Source organism: Dermacentor albipictus, chromosome 6, assembly GCF_038994185.2.
Source record: "Dermacentor albipictus isolate Rhodes 1998 colony chromosome 6, USDA_Dalb.pri_finalv2, whole genome shotgun sequence".
Lineage (NCBI taxonomy): Eukaryota > Metazoa > Arthropoda > Arachnida > Ixodida > Ixodidae > Dermacentor > Dermacentor albipictus.
In genome coordinates, this window is record NC_091826.1 from 5,854,517 (window position 1) to 5,861,470 (window position 6,954).

A 6,954-nucleotide genomic window follows, 5' to 3' on the forward strand; every position below is an offset into this window, starting at 1 on the left:
GGGAAAATTATTCTGCGCCTAATCGTTTATTTATCGCGTTAAACGGCATCAGCGCAACCCCGCGGACTCATATATGCCGAGAAGGAGCGTTTTCGATACACTTTATTTTTCGTCGGAAAAATGATATTTTTCTTGGCTATAGGCTTACCATTTTTTCAATATTTTGGGGAAAATTATTCTGCGCCTAATCGTTTATTTATCGCGATAAACGGCATCAGCGCAACCCCGCGGACTCATATATGCGGAGAAGGAGCGCTTTCAATACACTTTATTTTTCGTCGGAAAAATGATATTTTCCTGGGCTATAGGCTTACCATTTTTTCAGTATTTCGGGGAAAATTATTTTTCGTCTAATCGTTTATTTATCGCGTTAAACGGCATCAGCGCAACCCCGCGGACTCATATATGCGGAGAAGGAGCGTTTTCGATACACTTTATTTTTCGTCGGGAAAATGATATTTTCCTGGGCTATAGGCTTACCATTTTTACATAATTTCGGGGAAAATTATTCTGCGCCTAATCGTTTATTTATCGCGTGAAACGGCATCAGCGCAACCCCGCGGACTCATATATGCGGAGAAGGAGCGCTTTCGATACACTTTATTTTTCGTCGGGAAAATGATATTTTCCTGGGCTATAGGCTTACCATTTTTTCAATATTTCGGGGAAAATTATTCTGCGCCTAATCGTTTATTTATCGCGTTAAACGGCATCAGCGCAACCCCGCGGACTCATATATGCGGAGAAGGAGCGTTTTCGATACACTTTATTTTTCGTCGGGAAAATGATATTTTCCTGGGCTATAGGCTTACCATTTTTACATAATTTCGGGGAAAATTATTCTGCGCCTAATCGTTTATTGATCGCGTTAAACGGCATCAGCGAAACCCCGCGTACTCATATATGCGGAGAAGGAGCGCTTTCGATACACTTTATTTTTCGTGGGGAAAATGATATTTTCCTGGGCTATAGGCTTACCATTTTTACATAATTTCGGGGAAAATTATTCTGCGCCTAATCGTTTATTTATCGCGTGAAACGGCATCAGCGCAACCCCGCGGACTCATATATGCGGAGAAGGAGCGCTTTCCATACACTTTATTTTTCGTCGGGAAAATGATATTTTCCTGGGCTATAGGCTTACCATTTTTACATAATTTCGGGGAAAATTATTCTGCGCCTAATCGTTTATTTATCGCGATAAACGGCATCAGCGAAACCCCGCGGACTCATATATGCGGAGAAGGAGCGCTTTCGATACACTTTATTTTTCGTCGGGAAAATGATATTTTCCTGGGCTATAGGCTTACCATTTTTTCAATATTTCGGGGAAAATTATTCTGTGCCTAATCGTTTATTTATCGCGATAAACGGCATCAGCGCAACCCCGCGGACTCATATATGCGGAGAAGGAGCGCTTTCGATACACTTTATTTTTCGTCGGGAAAATGATATTTTCCTGGGCTATAGGCTTACCATTTTTACATAATTTCGGGGAAAATTATTCTGCGCCTAATCGTTTATTTATCGCGATAAACGGCATCAGCGCAACCCCGCGGACTCATATATGCGGAGAAGGAGCGCTTTCGATACACTTTATTTTTCGTCGGGAAAATGATATTTTCCTGGGCTATAGGCTTACCATTTTTTCAATATTTCGGGGAAAATTATTCTGCGCCTAATCGTTTATTTATCGCGATAAACGGCATCAGCGAAACCCCGCGGACTCATATATGCGGAGAAGGAGCGCTTTCGATACACTTTATTTTTCGTCGGGAAAATGATATTTTCCTGGGCTATAGGCTTACCATTTTTACATAATTTCGGGGAAAATTATTCTGCGCCTAATCGTTTATTTATCGCGATAAACGGCATCAGCGCAACCCCGCGGACTCATATATGCGGAGAAGGAGCGCTTTCGATACACTTTATTTTTCGTCGGGAAAATGATATTTTCCTGGGCTATAGGCTTACCATTTTTTCAATATTTTGGGGAAAATTATTCTGCGCCTAATCGTTTATTTATCGCGATAAACGGCAGCAGCGCAACCCCGCGGACTCATATATGCGGAGAAGGAGCGCTTTCGATACACTTTATTTTTCGTCGGGAAAATGATATTTTCCTGCTATAGGCTTACCATTTTTTCAATATTTCGGGGAAAATTATTCTGCGCCTAATCGTTCATTTATCGCGTTAAACGGCATCAGCGCAACCCCGCGGACTCATATATGCGGAGAAGGAGCGCTTTCGATACACTTTATTTTTCGTCGGGAAAATGATATTTTCCTGGGCTATAGGCTTACCATTTTTACATAATTTCGGGGAAAATTATTCTGCGCCTAATCGTTTATTTATCGCGTTAAACGGCATCAGCGCAACCCCGCGGACTCATATATGCGGAGAAGGAGCGCTTTCGATACACTTTATTTTTCGTCGGGAAAATGATATTTTCCTGCTATAGGCTTACCATTTTTTCAATATTTCGGGGAAAATTATTCTGCGCCTAATCGTTCATTTATCGCGTTAAACGGCATCAGCGCAACCCCGCGGACTCATATATGCGGAGAAGGAGCGCTTTCGATACACTTTATTTTTCGTCGGGAAAATGATATTTTCCTGGGCTATAGGCTTACCATTTTTTCAATATTTTGGGGAAAATTATTCTGCGCCTAATCGTTTATTTATCGCGATAAACGGCATCAGCGCAACCCCGCGGACTCATATATGCGGAGAAGGAGCGCTTTCGATACACTTTATTTTTCGTCGGGAAAATGATATTTTCCTGGGCTATAGGCTTACCATTTTTTCAATATTTTGGGGAAAATTATTCTGCGCCTAATCGTTTATTTATCGCGTTAAACGGCATCAGCGCAACCCCGCGGACTCATATATGCCGAGAAGGAGCGTTTTCGATACACTTTATTTTTCGTCGGAAAAATGATATTTTCCTGGGCTATAGGCTTACCATTTTTTCAATATTTTGGGGAAAATTATTCTGCGGCTAATCATTTATTTATCGCGATAAACGGCATCAGCGCAACCCCGCGGACTCATATATGCGGAGAAGGAGCGCTTTCAATACACTTTATTTTTCGTCGGAAAAATGATATTTTCCTGGGCTATAGGCTTACCATTTTTTCAGTATTTCGGGGAAAATTATTTTTCGTCTAATCGTTTATTTATCGCGTTAAACGGCATCAGCGCAACCCCGCGGACTCATATATGCGGAGAAGGAGCGTTTTCGATACACTTTATTTTTCGTCGGGAAAATGATATTTTCCTGGGCTATAGGCTTACCATTTTTACATAATTTCGGGGAAAATTATTCTGCGCCTAATCGTTTATTTATCGCGTTAAACGGCGTCAGCGCAACCCCGCGGACTCATATATGCGGAGAAGGAGCGCTTTCGATACACTTTATTTTTCGTCGGGAAAATGATATTTTCCTGGGCTATAGGCTTACCATTTTTTCAATATTTCGGGGAAAATTATTCTGCGCCTAATCGTTTATTTATCGCGTTAAACGGCATCAGCGCAACCCCGCGGACTCATATATGCGGAGAAGGAGCGTTTTCGATACACTTTATTTTTCGTCGGGAAAATGATATTTTCCTGGGCTATAGGCTTACCATTTTTACATAATTTCGGGTAAAATTATTCTGCGCCTAATCGTTTATTTATCGCGTTAAACGGCATCAGCGCAACCCCGCGGACTCATATATGCGGAGAAGGAGCGTTTTCGATACACTTTATTTTTCGTCGGGAAAATGATATTTTCCTGGGCTATAGGCTTACCATTTTTACATAATTTCGGGGAAAATTATTCTGCGCCTAATCGTTTATTGATCGCGTGAAACGGCATCAGCGCAACCCCGCGGACTCATATATGCGGAGAAGGAGCGCTTTCGATACACTTTATTTTTCGTCGGGAAAATGATATTTTCCTGGGCTATAGGCTTACCATTTTTTCAATATTTCGGGTAAAATTATTCTGCGCCTAATCGTTTATTTATCGCGTTAAACGGCATCAGCGCAACCCCGCGGACTCATATATGCGGAGAAGGAGCGTTTTCGATACACTTTATTTTTCGTCGGGAAAATGATATTTTCCTGGGCTATAGGCTTACCATTTTTACATAATTTCGGGGAAAATTATTCTGCGCCTAATCGTTTATTGATCGCGTTAAACGGCATCAGCGAAACCCCGCGTACTCATATATGCGGAGAAGGAGCGCTTTCGATACACTTTATTTTTCGTCGGGAAAATGATATTTTCCTGGGCTATAGGCTTACCATTTTTACATAATTTCGGGGAAAATTATTCTGCGCCTAATCGTTTATTTATCGCGTGAAACGGCATCAGCGCAACCCCGCGGACTCATATATGCGGAGAAGGAGCGCTTTCGATACACTTTATTTTTCGTCGGGAAAATGATATTTTCCTGGGCTATAGGCTTACCATTTTTTCAATATTTCGGGGAAAATTATTCTGCGCCTAATCGTTTATTGATCGCGTTAAACGGCATCAGCGAAACCCCGCGTACTCATATATGCGGAGAAGGAGCGCTTTCGATACACTTTATTTTTCGTCGGGAAAATGATATTTTCCTGGGCTATAGGCTTACCATTTTTACATAATTTCGGGGAAAATTATTCTGCGCCTAATCGTTTATTTATCGCGTTAAACGGCATCAGCGAAACCCCGCGGACTCATATATGCGCAGAAGGAGCGCTTTCGATACACTTTATTTTTCGTCGGGAAAATGATATTTTCCTGGGCTATAGGCTTACCATTTTTTCAATATTTTGGCGAAAATTATTCTGCGCCTAATCGTTTATTTATCGCGATAAACGGCATCAGCGCAACCCCGCGGACTCATGTATGCGGAGAAGGAGCGCTTTCGATACACTTTATTTTTCGTCGGGAAAATGATATTTTCCTGGGCTATAGGCTTACCATTTTTCAATATTTTGGGGGAAATTATTCTGCGCCTAATCGTTCATTTATCGCGTTAAACGGCATCAGCGCAACCTCGCGGACTCATATATGCGGAGAAGGAGCGCTTTCGATACACTTTATTTTTCGTCGGGAAAATGATATTTTCCTGGGCTATACCTATACCTATAATTATATTTTCCGGGGCTTACCATTTTTTCAATTTTTCGGGGAAAATTATTCTGCGCCTAATCGTTCATTTATCGCGTTAAACGGCATCAGCGCAACCCCGCGGACTCATATATGCGGAGAAGGAGCGCTTTCAATACACTTTATTTACAGACGGGATACAGTTTAGCGATAGGGCATAGCAACACCGGTTGGACGTCCATTCGGGGCACGGGCAGTAACCTATTTGGGTGGGGCAGTTCCGAAGGAAGATTTGAGAAGGTTGGCAGTGTTATCGGTTTTGTGGTGTGAGTGTTCCGAAGGCTTCTTTTTTTTTATCGGCGGCAAAACGAGGCAGTCGAGCCGAGTTTACGGCGCCTCCAGGTCGCAAAAGCACAGCCTCCATGGTTTAGCGGATGCCTCCGAGACCTGTGGGGCGTCACCATTTATTCCAACCGGCAAGTGACGCGCTACGGGAATGTTCAAGAATAGTCAGAGCCAGTACAAGTCAGTACTGTAGCTCAATAATGGCGAGTATCAAGGAAAATAATTACGAGAAAGACTTCATTTTCTCCGTGTAATGGCCGCACGCCCGATTTTCTGCGTAGATCTCGGCGATTGGGCCGGCAGGCTAGATCTGGCCGTCCCTTCGTGAGATTAGCCGAGTGGGCGTTTTATCACGTTTTTTTGGACCCAATAAAATTTATTGACTCACTCACTCACTCGGAAGAATCCTACGGCCATTATAGGAGTATATACAGAATTGTCCCATCCTTCCCCCTCTCCTTTCTTCTATGATGTTAACCGAGTTTTTTTCTTCTTTTTCTTGGTGTTTATGCTATTTACTGTGCAATATTGATTTCTGTTACCTGAATGTTTGTTACATTTCTTAGGATGCATTCCTATTGTACATTTGTATGCTCGTTCTATGTTGATTGCTTTTAGCCAGAGCTCAACTTCCATTGCTACTTGTTCGTTATGCAATGTGTCTATATATACGTGTGTGTGTGTGCGCGCGCGCGTGCGTGTTATGTATAACGTGCCATACATTATGTACGTATTTCGTCAATTTTGGAACACTGCATCTCTGCCAGTAAAGGAAAGGCTCCGGCAAATGGTCATCTCTGACAGCTTTTTCTGTTGGGTATCCCGCATCATGTAAAGGCCATTTTGCAAGTTTCCCTCGGCGCAAATACTTACTGGAACTTCCGCTTTCCAACGTGCTCTTTGCCATTGGCCAACCATCTTCGCTAGCAATGCGTACAGCACACCAGGCTATTTGTTGGTACAAATTTACCGTGAAGAGACTTCTGATGACACAAATTCCCAGAAAGGCGACAGCCGAAGACCAGGACAAGCGCCGGGTGGAGGAGCAGAGAGTGGACTTCCGGCACATTCGTCACGCCTATTCCGTGCCGCGATCGCAGCCATCGCGGTATTTGTGTACACGCACGTTAGGTAAATGCGCGCGAAATACATGTTTATAGGTTAGGAGAAGTCGCTCACACCAACATAACATGTAAAAAGTTTCTAAAGATTAACGAACCATGAAAGAGCATATGCCCCACAGGAGCGTTGTTATCGTGTTGCAGGATTCGAGCGGATGAAGAACAACTTGGTCCGCGTCAGTTCTCCAGTTGCCAGTAATGTTGCAACAAGGATGCGACCATTGTAGCAACGACGATACCGGGGTCGCACACCACGTCATACCCACGTGTCTTCTGCTCGTAGCCCTTGTCTCCACATTCAACGGACAGGATAAAACCTGTCACTCGAAGTCACTGCTGGTATACTGTGATTGCTTTATTCGTATTTATCATTGTGCGCTGCAGATTTGTCACGTATTACC